The 24,794-nt window shown below is 33.5% G+C and overlaps 1 protein-coding gene across 18 annotated transcripts in view; it reads left to right on the forward strand.

Moving 5' to 3' along the window:
* Positions 1-24,794, forward strand: part of LOC117601648 (rap guanine nucleotide exchange factor 2) — a 159,980-nt gene that overhangs the window by 69,364 nt on the left and 65,822 nt on the right. For 5 of the 18 annotated variants that reach the window (XR_013062311.1, XR_004580759.2, XR_004580760.2 and 2 more), the window contains exon 1: positions 11,197-11,453. The exons of 5 other annotated variants lie outside the window; for them this stretch is intronic. The gene's annotated coding sequence lies outside the window, so the exon portion shown is untranslated. Of the gene's footprint in view, positions 1-11,192; positions 11,845-24,794 lie in introns of those variants that run through there. 8 more of the 18 variants (XM_034318669.2, XM_034318675.2, XM_034318676.2 and 5 more) reach the window with 5 other exon arrangements.

Consider the following 24,794-nt stretch of genomic DNA (forward strand, 5'->3'; position numbering starts at 1 on the left):
TAAAAGTACTTAAAATACCTAAATTTCATGATATCCAATTTGCATATTTTTGCATAACTTGACCCTTTATACACATACATAAATGCATAAATATTCTCAATTTCAATTTTCAAATTCCCAAATTAGTATTGTTTAAAATATTTAAATACAATATAAAATCCCTTATTATTCCTTATTTAAACTCATTTTCGATTCGAAATGGCAAGACAGCAGAACACACCCCTCCGGACATTTGCATCCCCCTTTCACGCTTACCGAATTAGCATTACTCGCGTCCGCTTCGAATTCTATTATCCTTTGACCCTACGTCGGGATTGCCAGCAACCAGCAGCGAATCTCTGTTTCGCGAACCCTTGAAACTGTTTGCAAAAAAATCCTGCGATCGTCATCCGATTTCAAGTTAACCCAACACTCGATTCGATCGAACGATCGCGTTTCTTCGATTGTACGTTGATCTCTGCATATCGGGGACGAAAAAGCTGACTTTCGTAACGGTACTGTCACTGGTAACACGGCTTGGTTGGCCTGATCTGGCTAAGGTCTGGTCTAGACAGTAGGCAGGTCGATATCTGCCACCTCCACCATCGAGGAAGCTGCAACACATGGTCGTGGAACGACCACCGACACAGGGAACACTTGTATACACCCAGAAGAAAGATAGACCAAAAATAAGCTGAACATTCGCGATGATGCTTTAAGACACGTCTGATGTTTACTTTCAGTCATTTTGAATATGTAGGATGTTATGTGATTTTATAAGTAGAGATACTATAAGAAAAAAATAAGCAGGAAAATATCTTTTAAGATATCGCAGACAAATGGAAAATTTCTATCTGTAAAATCACCGAATAACAGACGCAAAAATTTTTTGCCACCGTCTGAAAATTTTGTCGTTTTCGTCACCGATTGATCATTTATAACTGTCAGCGAGCCACTTATTTCTTCGTGTGACAAAAAAATCGAAACGTTCTATGCGAGAAACATCTGCTGAAGAAGTAACGCAACAAACCATTAATAACCGGATAAAAATTGATTTTACGACGTCTAAGATATTTATTTGAAGACCACAGACCATTCAACAATTTTTCAACGTATAAGGGGATAAAACTGGAGGGAAGTTCAGGTCTATATTTTTCACAGGCTCATGGAAAACAATTATAGTAAAATGTTTGTATTTTAAAAAATGGAAAAAATTGTAAAATGGTGTATTTAATCACCGATTTTTTTATGAGCTATATAAACTTCGAGTAATTAAGTTATTTAAAACCTTTTGGTACGAAATTTAAGTAATAGGCAGTATTGGTTTTGGTTTGGGGGGTAAGGGTTGGACTACTGCTCCGGGGGATTGAACACCCAAGGACATCTGAAATTTAACTTTTAAAAATGCGTAATGAAAAATGCAGCATCTTCGAGCTAGAAAATTTGCATATGCATATGCTATTATTGAGTAATGCATTAGGGTGAAGGGGGATTTCGCCTCGGGTGACAGTCGCGCCAAACCCGACCCTGGTAGTAGAGAACCCCATAATTCAATATTGTAAATATCTTGAAAGTTATGGGAATTTATATCTAAGGAAATTTTTATTGATCATACGAAATTGAAAGTAATTAAAATGAGTTAATGTTGAAATTTCTTTAGAAAGAATTCTCTCACGGTGACGTTGTTACGCGGCGAAGAAATATCGTGTTCTGTCGTTGATAAGAGGATGCATTCAGTTCGCGGTTAGGAAAGACTGATAATTTATACACCGGTCTGGTTGCAATGCACCGGTGCACTTGGTCAGGTTGCACCCGTTCACCCGTGCTTTTCTTTCGCGCTGACTCGATGTCATAATCGAGAAACAACCGCGTTTCATAATCTCCGTCGTCATCTCTAGTAAATGCGTATATACACGTCGTTAGTCTAACGAACTGAGAAATTAGTTGTTTTCCTGCGAAACGAGGACCTGCCAATTAAATCTTGCTCGTTAAATTCGGTTATTCAATGGATCCTTCTTAAATGAGGCTTCTTTGAAATTAGTCGGGAAATAATTTATTTCAAATTTATTCGAGCGATGAAACTAAGACGGTCTATAGAGGTGTACGGGTACCCGAGATCTCGAGTAGAGTCGGAAAAAGTTGGAAAAACTTAGGTTGGTTTCCGAATCGTATGAATATTCGAGTAGCTCGATATCTTTGGTCTCGATCAGAAGAAATCGAATAGATTCGATTTAATTAGATCCGAGCTTGCCCGAATTTTTCCGAGTTCGCCTGACCCTATAACTTCGGGTACCCGCACAGACTTAGTGGTTTGATGGTCGCTTATTTTATGGAATCGATGACTCTTGCAATTTTGTATTTTTTTTTATATCGGAAATGCGGTTGTTGTGGAAATTATGTGTGGGAGTTTAAATAATGTAGGGTACAAAATTACCAATTTTTAAATTATTAAAGAATTTCGTACATTGGAAAATAAAATAAACTTAAATTTAAATTGTCCTTGTCTCAGTGATTCATCAGCCGAAGGTGATAATTAAACTATTTTAAAATTAATACCATGGTTGATTTCAAAAGTGTGTCGTATACGAGGAAAATAGCATTCAGTTAATCGCGTAGCACCTTAATTCGAGGGAACTCGTCTCGCAGAAATTCAACGCAAGGTCGATCGGCAATTACTACTTTGACGTTTCGTTTAACAAAGCCTGAGACAATTAACGTTCACGGCTTCGAGGGGACTAATTGGCAGGGACACAACGAGCGAGAAAATCCGTTTGGAACCCTTTCTCATGGGGTGCGATCGATACAATGATAATTGCGAAAAATACGTGAATTATGCAATGCCTTTCGTTATAAATATTATGCGTTGTACTTTCAGTAACTTCATATTTTGTCATTTATATGATATCAAGTAACAATTAAAAGCGCAGTCTTCATTATTAATTAAATTGAAATATTTTCATGTAATCATGACCTTGATTTGTAATATTTTACTTTAGCATTCTAGTTTATTTTCGTTTATGGTATTTTTTGCTAATTCCAATTTGAAAATTATTAATTATATACTGTACCTTATTAGAGCTGCTAAAAATAATCCTCTTAGTAATTTTTTTTTTGACATAAAAAAATTCAGAATTTCACATAATTCTATGTTCAAAAAAAGTTCAGAATTCCAAATAATCCTAAATTCAAAATTGCAAATAATTTTAAATTCTAAATAATTCCAAATTCCAAATGTTTAATTGTTTACAATCTCAAGTTCCAAATAATTCCCAATTAAAGTTAAAAATTTCAAAACCCATTGTATCTTCGAGACAAAATTATTCACATTCCCTTGACCAAAAAATATATGTATAAAAATTTTCTCATCGCTATAAATTAACGAGACAAAGAACACACGAAAGATAAAACGTCGGTACTGATATCAAATTCTCAAAAGTTGATATACAATGTCCCCGTAGCTCGGTTACCTTGTACCCATACGCATTACGAGCTTATGGGTTTGCATGAACATGGTGCTCAACGAGTATGGTGTTTCGTGAGGCTGACACAAATTGCAGACAATTTTCTCTCCACGATCCAACCGCTTTCTCTGCCTCGAAAAGAGACGAATCTGGTGGAAGAGGCAGAGAATGTGAAAATCATATGTAATGGGAAGTAGAGACGGGTATGGGGTACTTCAGAATGATGAGTAAAAATTCAACTGGACAGAGACGAATTGGTCTTGATATAAAAAGCACCTTTTTTTATCTAAAATGAAACGCAAAATCCTCTCTGCAGTATATTCCATTTTTGTATTCTCTGTTATAAAATTTACTGATAAACAAGTACGTTTGCTCTTTTTTTAAATTTTTATCGTGAAATTTAATTATGTAATATTGTAGAAAATTTAAACTATTTTTTGTCTGAATAAATTAATCTGAAATCCTAGGATACTGAACTAGAAAAATAATAATTTTAATAATTAATAGTTTGCAGAGGAATATGCAGAGGAATATACCTTGGTTATTATTATTATAATATTAAAAATACTTATATTTTTTTAAATTGCGAAAAATTAAAAACTGAAGAGGTACAAATAGTTTTATAATTCACTGTAAATACAAGAGGAAACCGATTTATAGTGTAAAAAGGAGGAAAAGAAAACGGAACAGAGTATTGATTGAACAATAAAAGAACTGACCAATAATTTTTAATACTTTTCCCAGAACGACATCACATTTCTCGTAGTTACAGAAAAATAATAGATTTTACGGTTAAGTAAACGAAGCGACGAAATTTATAGGGATGCTGTTCTCGTGATTTCAATTTCTTCGAGAAAACCTGTGGACGTTAGTAATTCAATTATCGAACAAAAATATTTCCTTGTGATTAAGGTACTGTTGCCAGTGCTCATGCAAACCCATAAGCTCCTATTAATCACAGCTGTTCCTTTCAGATCCCACGAATCGTTTAATTTCAATTAATTCCATTTCCCTTAACATTTTAATTATGGAAAGATTCTAATTATATGATAGCAAATTTTTATACAAAACTGGTAAATTATATTTTCCTGCTACTTTTCAAATACACAGAACCATAGGAAAATATTCAAATGTAAAATAGAAATTAAGTAAGGAGTAATACTAGAAGCATCAAATTAATTTATATCCTACTTGATAAAATGATAGAACTAAAATAATGAAATTTCAATATTAGAAATTAGGGAACACAAAGTATTTATAGTAGATAGACAAGTTTGACTGTTTCAAATTGCATTAGTTTTATTGGCCACAGCAATTGCTACTGTTTTCTGAGGTTTACCACTTTGCATTCTTAACCGCAGCTTGAAATGATCGTACCTGGAACTACACTTGACGCTATTCCTTTTGTAACAAGAGAGCGAAATAGTAAGAAAACAGAGACGGTGAATTGTGCAATACGAAACGAGTTAATAGAAAAGCGAACAGAGAGAGAAAGAACATATTGAAAGATAGAAAGAAATAATATACAATAATAGAAGTGGTTAGAATATGTAAAAAATTTTTATTATTCATTGCTTTCTAAATATTTTAAATATTTTAATATTAGATTTCTTGACTAATTCTTTTGGAATTTGTTCAAATTTCATTTTCAAAACGATTTAAATTTAATTTCTTGTTATTTTTTGATAATATTTTGAAAATTTTTAATAGTATTCTATAACATATTTTGCAAAGTATAATCGTTTTATGCTATGAATTACGGTCTACTTGAATAACACTGTAGGTACCTGCATGATTTTTACTTCACAAGCATAGCTTCTGTTCGCACCTGCTTGTATCATCTTATCCGCCCGTATAGGCAGATACCATATAAATTACCAGACTAACAGTATGGCGTGAAAGGAACACCATAACGTACACACAATTCTTCATTGTGTCCATTAACCGGGTAATTGCTTGTTTCATTCTTAACATTCCATTGCCAAACAAACCAACAAATTTTGCAACATAAATCTCTTTAGACAATGTAGGTAATTTTCCTTTTTTCCTTTTATATGAAACAATTTCCAATTAACATATTTACCATAGTAGTAAAATTCCAAAATTTCAATATGTGAAAGGTGTAAGTTTCTAAAATTCTAAAATTCTAAAATTCTAAAATTCTAACACTTGACATTGTTGACAAAGTTAAGAGACTTGGCCCACCTCAGAGTAAATTGCATTGCTTTAAAACGACATAGATATATACGTGTGTTGTTCGCTTAATAGATAAGCGAAAAGGTCTTTGTAGGATCAGAGCGAGTGTCTTTTTCGCTTTTATTAATCTTCTAGATGTTCAAACACGATCTTTTACACGGGATTCAGAGCGAGTGACTTTTTTATCCGGACGGAAGAGAAGAAGGATTGCAGAGGTGGTTTCGCCAAAGTAAAGATGGATCCGCTAATGGAACTTTTGTTATCGGTAGGTTCAAGAGAACCGGCTTTCTTAAGCAAAAAGAGAGAACATCCCTAGAGGAAAAAAAAAATCTCTTTTAAGCTTTCGCTGGATCTGGAACTAGATTTCGCGATTGCAGTATTCATTTCGATCAACCGTTTGTTTTCTTTCCTTTCTCATTCTCTACTTTTTCTAAAACAAGATAAACTTTGCTCCGAGTAAATTTCAAATAATTTTCAGAACAATGGAACATCTAGAATTGTTAATTCTTATTTTATTTTACTATATCATATAAAATACAGAAATCCATAAAATATGCAAATAAAATTAGAATAATGCGTTTTATTACAATTTTTCTTTTTAATTATCTAAAAATTTCAAAGTATTATTACTTATACTATTATACTATTTTAAATTTGAATATTTTCTCGCGCTTCTGTGTATGTATTTAAAAAGTTTCAATAATTGGAATTACAATAATTTTTTAAAAATCTTCAATTGAACAAAAAGGATGAAAATTACCAAAGGATTCGAAATTAATCAGTTCACCATCATAATATAAATAATTCAATGAATTGGTAAAATATTGAACAGGGACGATTTCAATTAGAGAATAAATAGAAGAAACAAGAAGCAGGATTTCTCTCCATAAAAGCTTATGAATGAAAAAACTGCTAGAATCGTATTATGGTTAAATGGTGTTTCACCTGTTTCGTCTTTAACTGTAGAATTCATTAATGGCGCAGCATTTAAGATGGTCGAATCGATTCGATAGTTCCTGCGGTGATTACAGCTGGCTAGGATAATGCTCGGCAGTAACGATAGCCAAGCGATTCAACTTCGCTCGTTTACCCGACGCGGAAGACCAAGGAAGCGGAACCGGAAGCGGCTATCGTTCGGATAAAAAGGCGAAGCACGCTAATTAAGCCTTCATTAATGAGGGAACCCGGTGCGGGTACCGAGGACGTTTTCTAAGGAATAGGCTGTCGAAGGTACAGGAAAGCCTGATTGTCTGATATTATATAGAACAATTTTTAATATTGAAACACATTGGTTGGGATAGAATAACTTAAAATATTATTTTAAGAGAAGAAATTTAAAAAGTAAAGTTATCATAGGTAAATAAATGAGATGAGAGCAAATAATTTTGTTTACTTTAGTACACTTTAGTTTATTATAATTTTGTTGAATTCTCAAAATTAAATTTAGTATTTAAAATACAAATTACAAAATATAAAAAAGCAAACTTAAGGTATAATAGAATTTTATTAGATTGCAATTTTAAGCAGCTTTAAATATTTTCTAAAATATTTTGTGCTAGAAATGGTAATGAAAGATTCACATAAAAATTTTAGAATAGAATTCTTATTCTTTATCTTCACGTTTTTTTTAATTTTCCACTTAAAATTAGTTGCTCCACTTAAAAATGTTAATTTTTAATAGCATCCAAGCCACAGTTACAGACAATACCAGAATACGAGATACTTTTTATTCAACAACATACCATTTCCTTGTTGATCGTCATTTTTATTCTTCTCTTTAATATTGCGGATGTTACTTGAATTTTATGCGTTAATTAAAGCAACGGTTCTGTAGCTGGGAGAATACGAGAAAGAGAGTACGGTAAAATTCAATAAAAAATTCAAGTTGAAGGTAGCGCGAACAAAGACTCCAATGATTTATGAAATCTGGTGAAAACTCAGTAAATGAGACTGCTCGAGTTACCGATTGTTGCCATGCTGTTATATTATTAGAATCGTAGATGTAATTCTGGAGTTTTAGAGTACGAGAATTTAATTTATATTTATCAAAATTATCAACTTTCTCGGAGTTTCGAAGACTCTCAAGTATGTAATTAAATAAAAAGAAATTTAGAGGAGAAAGTATTTAATGACCGCTGCAGACCATAAGATACGTGAAAAAGAATCAGTATTAATAGTTTCCTGGATGATCATGTGTAGAGATTACGTTAAACTTTTTTATGGGGTCATCGAAACCGTTCTCCTACTGCTCGTATACCCGCGACGAACTTAATTAATTTCCTTCTTCTCACGATCGTCCTTATCTTTCGACAACTCATTGGTTTCCACCCGTTCAGATCAGATTGTTCCCGCTTTCTCAGACCCACCGAAAGCGAAAAAGAAAAAAAAAATGAATTGCTTAACGCAAATTTCGCGAGACAACACACGCGGTTGTTTGATTGCCTCGGCACCGAACAATCAGAGGCGTGATTGCGATAATATTTGCTCTGTGAGATATTCTAACAGGAACGTGTTTGGTAGTTTTGTTATGCACTCGTGTGCACCGTGGATGCATCGTGAATGCACTCAGATTTACAATTTATACCATAAGAATCTTGAAACACTTTTCTTAAACATCAATTAATTTTATATATATTTTCTTTTAAATAAAATATATATAATATTCCACGAAATCCTCATCTTTAAAATTTCCATTTTATTTAAAAGAAAATGAGGATTTGGTGGAATTTTGGGTTTAATTTTGGCTGCTAGAAAAATCAGAATATTTACATATTTTGTAGTACATATTAGTTGAAAATCACTGCTCTAAGGTATAGAAATATTATAGTCACGATCACGAAGGTGTTTTATTATTTGTTTTGAAAGAAGGTATAATATTGTTTATTGTTGATAAAGAAGCAGCTTTAATCCTGGAACAGGATTTACGATGCACTTTAATCTGTAATATTATCTATGCATCATCTTCGTTGAAAAGCATTACCTTTGACTTTTCCAAGACTCCTTGTAGCTCTGGGCGTCTCCTTTGTAGGTGTTGGAAATATGACTTCCTGTTGGTTACATTATAATCCGTGTTGTTGTTCATTTTTTTAGAAATGAGCTTTTTTTATTAAAGGATGCAAATTTTGTACTTAATTAACGAAGCTTTTTACTTTACGATATAATGCAACATTTATTAAATATTTTTATTTTATTGGAATGCATTAATAAATTGCTGTCATTATTATAAACTTCTTTCTAATATTCGTGGATTTCTGCGGATGATATTTCGTTTCTAAATGAAATCCAGGAGCATCATTTTTCCAACGATATTAAATGAAATTTTTTTTCATTTCATCCGATAATGCATAGAAGAAGGAAGTTTATTTGTCCTTTCGTGAAAGTAGTTGAAAAGTTACGACAAAGTAAACAAAGATATATGAAACATTTGAATGAAACGCGAGTGATTTAAAAGCGGGTAAGCCACCGGCTGCTTTCCCGCGTTTGTAAGTTACGGTGCATGCATAATTGCAATTTCATTTGCACAGCACAGAGCATTCTTGATGCCTTTTAATGAAATGTGGCTCGAAAGAATTTCATTTCGTTCGTATTCACGGCCTTGAGGAAACCGTGAGACTCGAAATAATTGAGCCGTTCAGAATAGCAAGGGCAACTTCACCCATCGCTTCACTTCAATTCATTCTTCGCCTTATGGTTATATTGATCCATCTATTATATCATTTCTTATCTAATCATTTCAAGAATTATTCAATTTATTTTTTAAAATATTTCACTGCCCACCGTGTAGAATTAAAGAGAGGGAGAGTCTATGGGGGAGTACAACCCTGAGCCCTCTTCTAAGTCTCCCATTTAAAATTAAAAAATATTGAATGAAATTTTTTTTCACTATTGCCCTCTTTCTTAACGATTAAATATTATTTAATTTTATTTAAAATAAATTTTAAAGGTTTGTTAGAACCGGGGTCCCAGAAGTTTTAATCCGCTTCTGACTGTCCAAATTATAATTTTACTAATTATTATATCCAAAATTAACAATATTCTGCTCGAAAAGTAAGAAAAAAAAGAATACGAGTATTTTCCTCTACCCTCAAGCACCCTAGTGTCACTTAATTATTCCAAAAAAGAAAGAGGGTGTTTCAATTACTTCAAGAGTACAATTATAAGCATAAGAACTTTATTTTAAAAGTCTGTTCGAATGGTATACAGCATGGGAGTGCAATCGAGTTTCTTTGTTAGGGAATTGAAAGCGGTAACGTTAGAACGGCCTTGGATAGAACTTCTTAACGCGATGGCGCATCCTCGCGGTTAATCACTTTTTTAATTGCACCTTGCCTAAGAGCAACGGTGTATCGGTGCGAGCCGCTGGAAACGTACGTTTTCCTCTGTTTTTCGTTCGCACGCCAGGGAGGAAAGGTCGAAACGGGAAAAGCAAACAGCGTCGCGGAAGGCTTTTACGTGTTTCATTTTTCCCCTCCGCCGGGTTTAATCGACGCGCGGACCCTTTTGCTGGAAGTTTTATTTGCACTGGAAAATTTACTCGTTTCCGTAGCAAGGCGGAACGTGGCCCTACCTTCCCCCACCGACAGCAGAATCACCGTTTTCCCTTGTCTTCTATCCTTTTTTTAATTTCCTAACTGCATCGAACTACCTCCACTCGAACTTACTTTTATGTTACAGTGAGTTATTAAATTTTGTTGGATATTGAAAAGAGACGCTGGATTTGCTATTCGAAATTAATATTTCAGTCGTTTCAAATTGTAGGTCGTTTTTGGGATGAGGAACTAACGATTGTCTTCTATCGTGTCGTCTGGGTTAATGTGCTTTGAACATTATGGGGGTGATAGTGGCATCAAGGTCTTGTTAATCGGTCAATTTCGTTTTTTTGAACGAGTTCAATGTATTGTTGTACGAGGTCATAAGTAACATTACCTTGATCGTGTATTGTATAATTACTCTTCAAATGGATTTGTTAGAAATTAAAAAGGAAACAGCAATCATTTAATATTGAATTTTGAACATTTTCCAAAGTTTTTATAATTATTGTACGATTTTTGTTCTAAAGAGTTATAAACTATTTTACTGAGGCCGTTATTGTTTAAAAAAGTTAAGAATAGTTTAATATATTCTGTGTTTTAAATATCATTAAATATATTCAAGATATATCATATAAAATAAAGGAAAATTGATCTTTGAAAATTGATTAACAGTTACCTACATTATAACAAAAAAAGATATTTGATATTACAAAAACAATATCATTCAGAAATAAATTAAAAATTATTCAAAAATTCTTATTAATTAAAAAATAGTTCTGATTTTCCATTTACAGAAGATAATCATTATTATAACACTCATAAAAAGGTATCGACCTAAATAATAAATAAAACATGAAATATTGTAAATTTTTATATTTAAAATTAATATTATAAAAAAAAGCGGCAATATCGAAAAGGAAATTCAAAATTGAGGCCCACGAAGAATTCGGTGATTGGTACGCGCGTCAGCCGGCAGAGTGCGCATGCGCGGCGAGGGTCGAGTAATAAGCGGCAGCGCGGGAGTGGCAGTATAGTTTCGGTCGTCGCGGCGCGTGGTTCGGGGTGAGAATTGTGTGACGTTTGTGGATCTTCCCGGTCGATGTGTCTCGTTGTGCGTGCCACATACACGTTCCCCCACGTGTTTAACCAACGAATTTCACGGTGATCGCGCGGCGAATCGTCAGTCCTCGCGGTTTGTTGACTCGATTCGATCCGCGGTGTGTTTGTTTTTCCCGTGTCGAAGTGCAATCATCTGTGGATTACCCGGAGCAGCTGCGACGAAGAGGTTATTTGACCGGTTGGACGCATCTGATGCATTGACGATCCGTGAACCAGGTTGATCGATCGTCGTTGCAGATTATATTTACCACGGCTACGACGGCATCGTGTCAGGATGATTTTACGATGATTAACCCTTACGCGAGAGTATTTCTGCGCATCAAGACGCGCTTCGACTTTGAATCCGCTTGATTATGCGCCTGCTTATAGAGGGCGTTGCGGTATCGTGCAAATGCTTTCCGCGGTAATTGAGGCCTCGAACGGTGCTGCGATTAAAAGGAGACGCGAAACGGGGTCATTGTTTGTTTACACTTGAATCGTTGTGTGCAGAGGGTTAATCGGCGTGATCATGAGATTATATTATTTTCAACAGAGGTTTCTCTTGACAGACATCTTTGGTGAGTCCGACATAATTTCTTGTGGTTACTTTTCGATTTTTAATTGATATTTATGAAATTAGAATTTGATTGATAATTTCATATTGAAGGATCGCCAGTAAATAAATATGTAAATAGGAATTATATTCGAGGATTATGATCTTAGTTTCTTGTAAATAAATTAAAAATAAATTCTCTCAATACAAAATTAAAAATTTCATAAATAGGAATCTAATTTTTGTTAATAATAGAATCCCAAGGTTTCTACAGTAATTTTGCAATATTCTTTCAAATATTATTTATTTTATCATTAGATTAAAAATTATTAACTATTTCAAATTTAGTAATATGTAAAATTAATGCTTTAAAATCAAAACCAAAAATTTTCAAAATATTTTTTCTTAACAAAAATCCTAGTGAAAGGGTTAAGAGTGTCTTTTAACTTTCTCTTGAAGGTGTCTCAGACTGTCTAATTGCAACATTTTTATCTACATAAACAATACAGTTCTTGTTTGCATTCCTGAGTTAGGTTCTCAAAAATTCATTTTATATTCCATGACAGTTTTCACTTTTGAGAAAGCTGATAGTTTTGACGTGTTATTTTTGCTGGTAATTCGAGAACTGAAAGACATAAACAAAAGCAAGGGATGAATATTATTTCACCTCGTTTCCAAATCACTGATAGATTTCTGGAATGAAATCCTTTGATCCCGTGTGATTTTATCGAAACGCTGAATGCGCATACACTCGATGAAATAATCTAAATTGAAGAGATGCACGCTTCGTTCGCGTATCAATCGCTTCGTAATTAATAGCCTGATACCAGACCCAGCACCAAGCTGCGCACCGTATTTGAAAACGAATCTCGGATTAAACTGTGAAAACAGAGAGTACGTATCGAGTTTGTTTCTGATTTTTCGATAACAAATTTTCGAATCAGAGTGAAACTGAGCGATGTTATAACTGCTCAAATATGCTCGGGTTAATTAAAGTTTCAAATATATAGCTGGTGAGATTGAAATCCTCGTAAAAGGGCTTTCAGCATTTTTGCCTGCCCTTGTAATTTAGGTATAAATAATTAATTCTTGAATACTAGATAGCTAAGAAAGTTTACGAAGCAAGGGGTTAATCTTAGGGGTATGCATAAAGGGTTTTCATAAATTACTTTTATGATAGATTTATTGATTCTAAGAACACGATTTTTTGAGAAGATATTAATAAAGAAAATTGCTTAGCAAGAAATAGAATTTTTTATTACTTTAATTACATATAACTTTCATTAAATATGAAATATTAATACTTTCTTATTATCTAAATTTGAATCAATTTTAATTAAATTTCTTGCTATTAAAATATTTCTATAAAAAGTTTTTCATGTTACTTGATTAATATAATACAATTTAAATTATCTACTTATTGCGTAGTTGTCTACATCTTGGTAATTTTCACAAAATTATTTTACTACGTTAAGCACATAATGAAAAACCGAGAAGTACCATTATTATCTGATAATTAATTGCATCCTTGATAAGCGTTATTATTAAATGTACCAGGCATAGTTGCTTTAATTATAGTACTTAACGCGTTAAATCTACTAAAAGTATTAGTATTCACTGCCTGGAATAATTGGAGGACACTTAGATGAACGGTTCTGGAAAACAATACCAATTTTAATCATGATGAAAAAAAAACACTACGTTTCACACTTATGTAATATCTTTTTTAATTCCCTGTTGCAAAGTTACCGTGTTTCAGATTATAATTGGTAGGCGGTATATTGAATATAAATATGAATAGATATGGATAATCCATGTCATCAAAATTCAGTACGTAAACCGCAGCTTAAAATCTGAATTCAAAAAAAAAGAGAGAGAAATTATGAATGCTCCAAAAAACATCCCTTTATACTGTTTCCTCTATTCTGTTCCACGTGCTAATAAATTTAAAGGGATACATTTAGTTCTACATTTCAATAATTCTTTTCATAACAAAAATGTTCGTAAGCCAAAGTCGAGCCTCCCAGTCACGTCTTAGTTTATTACTCACCGATAAAAATGCATTGTATCCTCGTCTTATTCATTTTCTTTTTTCTCACAAGAAACACAATAGAAAATGTTCGAACGTATAACATATAGACGGTCTCCTATTTTAATTTAAATTCTCTTTTCTGATGGAAATTTGAATTTAAATTACAATTTCTAGCCGTGTTTTTTTCGTTTGCTCTAACGGAGAAATATGTGTGTCAACAGGAACTTTTCGCTGTGCACAGTGCACTTGCACTTTTAAGCACTCGTTTCTGGTCCTTGACCCAATTGACATTGTTCTGCCACGCGAGCTTGCTGCAGTGATTCGTTCAAATTTGAATCTGACAACAGAACGCGAATCTTCGTGAGATCAGAACGCGAATTTTCGTGAGACAGTTCGTTTTCTTAACACCTTATTAGAATTGGAAAAAATATATTATCAAGGTCTTCTTTAGTGTATCATACCTGAATTTTAATAACAAACGAATTATTAATAATTGTGATTTCTAAAATTACGAATTTTCACAATTTTCTTTTCTGGTTCAAGCAGGGTATACAATTTTTAGATTGTTGTAAATCAAATGGTCAATTTATTCCTGAAATCAATATATGTATTTGTTAGAGCTAAAAATAATTCATAGCTGTGCATTATGATTTGAGATATTCGAGTAATAATCTTCATCAAACTATAAAATCGAAACGAACATAGCATAGGTGTGATTTTACGATACTTTTGTGTGATGCAACTGTGTCAAACTTTTTATATCCCAGAATAGCTACTTGATATGCAATAAAACGTATTGCATAGATTGCATAAATAAATATAGATTAGATAGTTTATTTTGAATCCTCAGTGTGATATTCTAATAATAAAATTTACGTATTTTGCTATAATAAGAATCAAATGTACAGACTGTAACATATTAAATTTCTCATTTTCGCGTTTACTTTTCTCATTAAAAGTTAGAATAAAATTATTCGAGTAAGATAAATTTCACGTGTGTTCATCTTACTGTTACAATATTTTATTAAATCAACAATCGTGAGAGAAATTTGAGAAATTTTCCTTAATTGAAATATGAGATAGAATATGATTCAGAATACATGATGGGACAAATAAAAAGTTATATAGGCAGATAGAAATGCAATAAACGCGACGGCTAGAGAACCGTTATCTAGGAGAGTCGACTCGCAAGAATGGAGTTCAGGATGCATAGAAACTTTGATTAGCAAGTTGAACGGATGTAACGTTTTAAACGCAGTCTTGCATATCGATAATGCCTGGCAGAGATCGAAATTGTCTGGTTGCACGTGCTTTTCAGTTTGTTCGTGAACGCGTGAACGATCAACAGGTTAGAAAGTTAACATCAAGTCTGGATAAAAAAAAAGAATTGCAGACCTTCAGAGTTCTATTGAAAATGTGTAGCAGCTGAAAAGTTATTCTAAAAACAAAATGAATATTGTAGCAAAATTCATGCTTTAAAAATTTTTGATATTGAAAGTAAACTAATTTAAATAGAAAATCCATAAAATTTTAGAATTCAAAATCTGAGAGTTTATTTTTTTTGGCTGAACTTTACTTTGTGCCACACGAAATTATTGATTCTTTTGTACGTATTCTACTAATATTTAATGAGAAAAGTTCAAAAATACAAGTTTTAATTAAGAATTAATAATTAATAATTCAACCTCTTTTTAAACCAAATTGCAGTAACTACTTAACTATTCTAATGTCTGACTAATAACCGAAAGCGCTACTTAATTTCGTCTAAAGTTTCCTATTATAATTACACGAATGCTTCTCCACTTTTTAAATCATGCCATATGAAAATTGTATTCGTAAAGCAGGTGTTATAAGAGGGTTACGTGTATAGAAACGAGTCCGCGAACAAACGATTCGTCCTCTGAGCACGCTCGTCGATGCGTTTGTTCGTTTTCCAACGCGTTGTCTAGTCTCGCGCGTTTTGTTACACGTCGTTGACTCGCTTCCTCGTTTCTCTCGCTTTTTCGCCTCGTACCAGCGAATACACGGCCTCTTATTTCTCTCAAGTGGAGCACACGTCGGAGAAACGCGGCTTGGACAGCCAGCCAGAAACAATACCTCGTGTCAGGATGCAATAATTAATTGCAACCGGTGTATTCTAATGGTTGGTATACACCGGTCGAGCGATCACGATTATTGTCGCAATTATTTCCGTGGAAGGTAAACACCAGTGGCCTCGTCAAGAACGCTGATGAGATATTCGTGTTTTTGTATCTTCTGTACAGTTCCTCTTATTCATCAATTCTCCATTCTTGCAAATTAACTTTGTAGTATGCAATATTCAGATTTATTTATCCTGTTGATTGTCACGCAGCAGCTGTTGGAAATATTGTTGCATAAGATTTCTATTTTGAATAGATTTGATCTGTTACTAAAGGCATTTGAGAATCCGAAAATATCGGATCGGAATTATTCGGGTCAAGTATCATTTCTAATAATATGAATGTGGTAGTCATATTGAAAGTGGAAATATAGATGCCATTCAAATATAATTAACTTAGCAAATTAATGTATTAATAAAATTTCCATTTCTTATCTTACTGTTAAAATTTTCTGTAATATCTATTTCTCATTAATTCATAGGGAACATTTGACCCTGAATATAAATTTCCGAATTATATTCCAAGTGTAATGTTCACTGCAAAATTCGAAAACAAGAAAACAAGTGAAATAGAAATTAACTAGAAAACAATACCACGCGCGTTAATATGCAAATAAGGAATTATTTCGCGAAACAATGAGCGCACGAAACTATCTCGTGACGCGTAATCCTTAGTTTCCAACTACTAATTTTACTTTTGTAGATAAAACTTCTATTCGTTTCTATCATTGAAATGAACCAAAAATACATTTAATACCAGTATGAAATGCAAACTGTTAACGTACTTACTTATTCTGCAAAATAAACATTGCTATTTACCTATTGGCGTAATAGTCTCGAGGGAAAATTTACTATGACGATTCAGATGTTTAGCCTAGAATAATTTATGACACGGTTTTTCCAAAACGCATTGCCTTTTCGAGAGCCATAAGGTAAAAGGTAACATAGGCAAAGGAAATCCCACTACTCGAGAATTATTATACCTGGTTTGCACGAGAGGAATATTCATTTCAAAGCGAGTTGAGTTATTTATGTAGTTACAAATGCAACGAGTGATGGGTTCGATGCAGTACTCATTTATCAAAACAATAACCCTTTCAACCCTTGTGGGACGCATACATCACAGTGAATGTTTTTCATTCTCTGTGGAGCAATGTGTCACATGTGTCCATTATATCTTTTTTTAGTTTATTTGACTACACATTATCATTTTTAATTGGCAACTATTGAAAATAAACAACATAGTAATTTGCAATTTGAATAATATTTATTTAAACAATAAAATATATAAAAGTAAAATAAAATTCGGATTGGAATCATATCATATTTATCATAATTTTTTAATGTTAGAGTCTCTTTCCTTGAAATTGTCTTTTTCTTAAGAAAGACTAGTATGTCTACTTCACAGTACCTTCTCTTGGCTTCGTTAAAGCCAGCATCGATTTCGTATAATTCCCCAGATTATGAAGAAACGAATTTTTGAGGCTTTAGTATATATGTACGTATCCAGGTCGATACTGCACCAGCTTAATTACGTGGGCTGAGAAGCTGGTTGCGTAACACGCGTATCATTTCGAGGCAGAGGCAATTTGCGACGGGTCGGAAATGCCACGTGAATATTTCTCTCGTTACACCAATTTCCAACGATCGCGCAATTACGAATATTAGGGATCGTCGAAGCTGAGACGGTGCCCCCGCAATTGGATGATTCGAGCAGCGACGAAATTAATCGAGTTCGAAGGCTGATAAAATTAACTCGGTCATAGAACGCGTCAAGAGACCAGAATCGTTGACGTAAATTGTCGATTATACTTGGGAGATTGTGTCTCTTTCAAAGTTCTTTTTGTTGGAATCATTTTTGAAGAGCAGAAACAGATCAATCGTGATACGAAGTTACAGTGTGAGGGTTCCTGAAATTACGGGCTTCTGTTGGCTCGGAAAAAATTCGGGTAGATTCAAGTGGGTTCCCGAACTTATATGAACGTTCGAGTCGTTCGATATTTTAGGGATCGTTCGGAAAAAATTGGACAGATCCGGTCCAAAGTATTGTCGGATACAATGAGCCTTTCCTTAAAATTAGACGAGCAAATTTTTGAATGGATAGATTTTATATGAAATCAATTTGTTTTCTTTTTCCTAAAGGAGTAGTAGGTATTTTTTTTAAATAATTAATTTTTTTCTACCCTTAATGATTGGTCTACAATTCTGAAAAAATATAAGAAATCAGCTGATATTTATTTACTGTTTACTTTTATAATAATTAATAATTATTAAGAAAAGGGATTTGTAAAATTTAGAGTTGTTATCCCCATACAAAAAGACTACAAATATCTGAAATTATTGAAGAAAATTGCTGCAAAAATTATTTTAATTATCTTAGCATCATAAAATAATTTCTTGTTGCAGTATAATGAATTTTCAAATAATGAATTATTCTCTTAAAAAGGAACTTAGAGCACTAAAGATATTTTAAAATTATTCCAAATTTTATATATGAGTAGTTTTCTTAAAATTATATTTTTCTTGATCACATTGAGAGAAGTTAATAAGTTCTCTGAAAATCCAAGTGACCGGAGCAATTTTCATCAAATTTCTCTCGGATCATCTGTTTTCCCCGAAACGAGAAAACGTATACTTCCTACACGTGTGTAGAATCCGTCACGAGAGGCTTTTCTACACGAGACTGGCAATTAAGCTTACACAGTGGCCAGTAGGGTTATCTTGCTGTTTCCTGTCGAAGGACCAACACGTGCGACAAGTTTCCAGGAAACATTTCGACATGTCCAAGCTATCCTTTCTTTCCTGACAGCTTCGAGTAGCAAAGTTATACAAGGCAGACTATGAGTGCACCCTGCTTTCTCTTTTTTCCTAGCCCGTTTTGCTTAGAATGTTTACTACTTTACGGTACTGTTTAGAAATGGCTACCGTTCTACGAGCCAGCTCGTAAAATATACTTTTCTTGTAATTTCATTTACCGTTTGGGTGATTTAGGTATGCCAGACCTGACTAATTCTTTGAACTAGAGGGCTCCCATGGCCTCAGAAATCTTAATTCGGTCCTGATAAACATTGTAATATTATAACATCAAAATTATAATTTTAATAATCCTTTGTTGTTCAATATTAATATTAAGTTGAATTAAATGATATTCAATTAAACATTTAAAAATGAATATCATTCAAATTGAACAAAATTCGTATTTTTTATTTTAAAAAATTAAAAGCTCAGTAAAAAAGGTATTCATAATTGTCATAAAACTTCTTTTTAAAAAACAAAAGGATACAAAGGGAAAAAATAAAATAAAATACAACATGAATGCATCCTAAAGTGTCTAAACGGTAGTCCGATTTTTCGCTTTGAATTTCTGACTATGCAACTGGTATTTTACAGTTTACAGTTTACGCGAAACGTGTAGCTGAATATTTTTTCGATATTTAAGAGTGAAAATAACCCCCACAGTTTCTGCGTTAGAATTCGTGTCGAAATATGCGTAAAAATGTGCACACATTTCTACGATTGCATGATTCATGATTTGAACGTGAAAGCGAAAGTGCAATAATTATTGCGGTACTCAATGCTCGCTTTATCATTGTAATTTCAAATAGAACAATTTTTATTAATACCTGGAAAATAATTTAAAAAAAAGAAAACATGGAGAAACATACATATGTTGATTATTCAATCATTTGAACACAGGTGTAGGTAATTTTTTAAAAATACTGCAATAAATGCCTGAAAAGAAAATTTTTTGATAAAATTAAAACGTTATACAAAATATTTCGAAATTGATTTTACTATCATGAGATGCATAAAAAATAGCAACGATTTATCGATCAGTTTTTCATTAATCGATTAAAATCACAGTGTATATGTCGATATCGTGTTTCGTCAAACGCGGCAGATTTCAATCAAAGAATTCCAAAGCTGTGTTTTCTCGTCTGCTCAAACATTAGTTGCTTTTGTTTTCATCCAGGGAATTTCAAGCGCTCTGGGTGGTGCGATAGAGAATTTTCACGTTCGATTTATGTCTCGGTCCATCTAACAAACGATCCACTCGCTTTTGTCGCGATTCGAGGACAAACGATCGAACCTATCGGATCCATTGTCTCGATCGAGGATCCACGATCGCGCGTTATAAAATCGAGTTTTCGAAACCGAAACAAGTCTAGCAAGCTATTTCACGCGTATTTTACTCGTTAATTAAACGTTTGACGAGCAGAATCGATCAGCGTTGAATTCATTACGTGGCTCGAATGTCAATAATTAATTAACGTCGAATTAATGGAATTAATTAATCGGTTGCTTGCGTTTTCACCAAGATTCAATGTGATTATTATTCGAAGTTACTTAAGTTCATTGGCGTAAATTAGACCCTCCTCTGGGATGGATCAGGAATTTTCGAATTCTGGAATTCTGATATTTTGAAATTTTTGAATGTTGGAATTCTAGAATCCTGATATTTAAAAATTTTAGGATTTAAAAATCTCAGATTTTTGAAGTTTTGGAATTCTGAAATTTTAGAATAATGGAGGTCCATATTTTTAAGCAGGGGCCAGTCCAGATTTTTAAGGAAATATTTAAATTCCTGTACGTTTCATTTTGAATCCCTCGTTTATTTTCATTCTCTAGTTATTGGATTGCCGTTTCGTTAATTGATAGAAATGAAAACGATTGTTTAGGTGGGATTCTTTCTTCGAATTGTCTCGAATAACGAGACTTTACGATCGACCGGTGATTCGATGTTTTCTGGTTTCTCATTTTACTGCCTCAGTACTTTATTGTAATAGGAGACGAGGACATTTTATTTCAACTTTAATGAGGAAACTCGTTTCGGGATGAATATTGTTGTTGTTGTATTGTTGAAATTGCGAACTTGATAATTGAAGTTCATCTTATCTGAAAGTTCTTACGGAATTATTCTCATTTATTTTGCGAAAGTTCCGCTGCAGATTCCTCGTTTTTTCCTTTGTACATTCTTATTAAAGAATTCTTAAAGCCCCTGGAAAATGAATTTTTAAATAAATAATAAAAAAGGAGATAACACCAGGAACTTGGAAAAAGAATTTCCAATTTATTTATTTTTTCCAATTCATACTGGAATTTTTCTGAAACATAAAAGAATTTAAAAAAATTATATTACTTTAAAAGACTTTATAATCTCAAAAAAGAAAAAGAAGAAAATGAATCAAGTGTTTGCCAGAAAATTTCTTAATAAATTGATGTACATACAAATAAACAAAATATGGAATCTTAAATCCAGGTTTAGTCAGGTGCATAAAAAATGAAGATTTGATAATAAATCGACAAGAAACTGCAAGTAGAATGTCAGAACCATAAGTTAAACTTTAGTTGACGTGCGAAGAATTTTCCATAGTTTTCTTTTCAATCAAAAAACCATGATAATGGATAAATATTCTAACGAGCAGTGACGGCATACGAAACGTTCGCATTATCGATTTTTGCACCTATTTTTTCCCCTCTTACCCTGCTGGGTCAGTGGCCTGTCAAGGGAGAGGATCTGCGTTCGAGCATGAAGGCGGATACACCATCAATTCGCCGATGCTCTCCGTAAATATTTGCAACTGGCTGTTCGCTCGTCAGCTTTTCAGGAACGCAGAAGCGTAAAAATCGCAACGTTACGCGCGTTACGTAAATATTAGGCTATATCGACCCGGGTCGAAAGGATTTTCGTCCAAGTACCGTGCCAGCCAGATGCCCTTTTGTGATTTATCTCCAACCCCTTCGATTCGATGGTCCTCGCGTATAGTCGCGAACTTTTGCAACTGTTCCATAGAAAGACTTTTTTTTCTCAATTCAATTTCTCTATTCAATTTTGTTGCTGGTAGTTTTTTACGAAGCCCAACCTACCGTAAATTAACTCTTTGTTACATTATATTGCAAATTTTCTTGTTATGAGATTCCTGGATTTTTTAAAACATTTGTAACATTTAAGAAAAGAAATAAATTTCTAAAATAGAAAAATAATTTTCTTTATTTAAAACTATATTTCTTTTCAAAATTAAAAAATTATACGGAGAAGTGTTAGGAAAGTGAAATTATTTACCTCCATCTAATCAATAAATTACTTTTATTTGATTAATTTTATTTCCATAATTAAAGGTAACATTGTTTCCAATTATTATACGATTGTTTCTGTGTGTGCAAATACAATTTCGTGTTAGAACTTTTCTCATTTCCAAATGAATGAGTACCAAGAACAAATTGGTACAACTGCGAGCTGTACACTTTTATTTACATTTTATCCGAACGCTGCTTTATCCGTTGTAATAAAAATGTTATCTATTTTTTATTCAATAAAAGTTTCGGCCCCCTTGCATGTCCGTTCAGCTATGCTGCTGCCCTGCTAAGCAATTACGAAGTGTGCTAATTAATCCTAGGCTTGGAGCATCTAAATATAGATGGAAGTGTAGAAAAATATTGAAGAGATATTTTGCAAAGTTTTCTTGCCATCATATTATTTACAAACTGAACATTCACATTTTTTTTATAAATAGAAACGTGTCGTTTTGACGTAAAAAAATTTGTGACGTAAATTAACAAATAACAAACAATTTGTTATTCGAATAAAATATTATTACTATTTGTTATTCGCGAATATTTTTTACTGTTTTGTTACGTGTACAAATAAATTCAGTGTCTCTAGTATTACTATCCTAAATTTTAATATTTTCCCACGCTTTTGAAAAATGACGCGACAATATAATAACAGTAACAATTAGTTTAATAATTAGAATTACAATGACTTTTTGAAAGTAGATTTTCAATTAGGAAAAAAAGCCATATTGATTTGTACACCTGAGACAGTAGCCTCTCGTTATATTGCCACGTGAGCGATTTGACATTTACATGGATTTTAAAGCATACTAGTATCACCCTTCCACCATCTTCCACTTCATTAAATGTAAGCTTGAAAGCTCAACAAATTTTTCTCTTCCATCGGTGGCAATATAACGAGAGTCTACTATATTCGCAATTTCGATTCGAATTCCAACTCTATCTCACCCCTAATATCGCAATCATTAATTCTCCCACCTTTATCAACCCTCAGCACCTTCGAAGCTTCAACAATCTCCGGTACGTATTGCAATTATTAAAGAAATTCATCATTCGCGTAGCCACGTAGGTTAAGTCCCGGGTGAAGGCTGCGGCTTCTTCCAATATTCCAGCCGCAATTTATGGCCTCCAGATTGGTCCAAACAGCAGCTGGGTCTTGGAAAGCATGCACGTAGTCCCAGTGCGAGGCAGACCCCAATCCACCGAGCACGCACACACATAGAGATTGATGGCTGCAAGCACGAACGACACACCCTCCCAGTTTGACTGGTTAGCTTGGCTTTTCGTTCATCCGTTGATTAACTGGCTGCACGCGTCCGGAGACCTCACTAACACCGTGCAACACACGCGTAGCCTTCTTCAACCGTGTACTCTCTCGTTATATTAAGAGGCGATTTAATTGCGAATCAATTCGGAGATGGGGTGGTCAGGTCTTTTCAATGGACATGTTGGTGCTTTCGCATTACTTTCTCAAAGGCTAATTTCCGAGGGTACGATCAGATACCGGATGGGTCGGTGCTTTTTGGGGAACGTCAATTGTGAGTTGTTTGATTATTGGAGAGGTTCTTGTTTGCTTCGGGTCACTTTATAGAGGTGGATTTTGGGTACTGGTATTTGAGAGCATTTTTTGCGGATTGAGTGGAATGAGTTGGAATGCGATAATATTTTTCATTCTTTGAAAAGAGGTGGGAGTTGTATGTTCAAAAATTATTTGAAAATAATTTATAAAGAAAACAGAATTGGTAGCAAAATTAATAGCTTCTCATCGTCTCAGTTAAATTCAAAAGTTTTTTATTTTTTATTATTTTTTTGAACTTGCTAATTAAAAAGAAAATTATTACAGTGCTTAATTTTGCAATTTTTTTATCATTCGTTTAAATCCTTTTTATATTTTATTCATTTTCAAATATTATTATATTAATTTATTTTAAAGTTTAAAAATTACTTATTCCCAAGTTTATATGAACAATAAAATAATTTTCTTCCTCTTTACTGCACCAATTCCATTTCCCTTATTTTATTACCACTAAACATCAAAGCACCAATTCAGACAACAAGAACGGTTTACAATGCTCATAAAAATTTATTCACGCGAGCGATGCAATCGGTATGCAATTTCTGGTCGCGTATCAAACGCAATACAGTCGATTGAAGGAAATTTGCAAGGCACCCCTCGATATACGTTCGAAATTACTCGATCTCGCTTAACGGTGTCGCGAACGCATTGATCACAGACCTCATTTATCAGCGATGCACGGTGCACAGAAATGCATGCGATGCAGCAGGAATACATACACGGTAGCTAGTGATAGGTCGTTTCGTTGTTAGGAGGTGGTTTAATTTCAAATGGATTCGCCCGCAGGCTGAAAACCGATGGAAAAGCCGAGATCGGGTCTAGATAGAGATGGAATTCGTGTAGGGAACCGTGAAATCCTCTCCTACCATTCTGAAGGGGTAGGAATGCCATCTGCGTTAGTCATCTTTCCTTCTTTCCGCGCCTGATTGATAGTTCTCTGGCCTACCTGACCCTACCACAGTACTTTGCTTCCTCTTCATAGATAACCAGCATTTTTATTGCAAAGAAATTTCAATTTTAAACATTTATTTATATTTTTTGTTTTTATCAAATACAGTGAGTTACTTAAACATTAATATTCTTAATATTCTTAGTAATTAGATATGCAAATTTTCATTCGTTCAATTCTTAATATTTTTTCTGACTTTTCTG

This window comes from Osmia lignaria, chromosome 6 (genome assembly GCF_051020975.1).
Source record: "Osmia lignaria lignaria isolate PbOS001 chromosome 6, iyOsmLign1, whole genome shotgun sequence".
NCBI classification, from domain to species: Eukaryota; Metazoa; Arthropoda; class Insecta; order Hymenoptera; family Megachilidae; genus Osmia; species Osmia lignaria.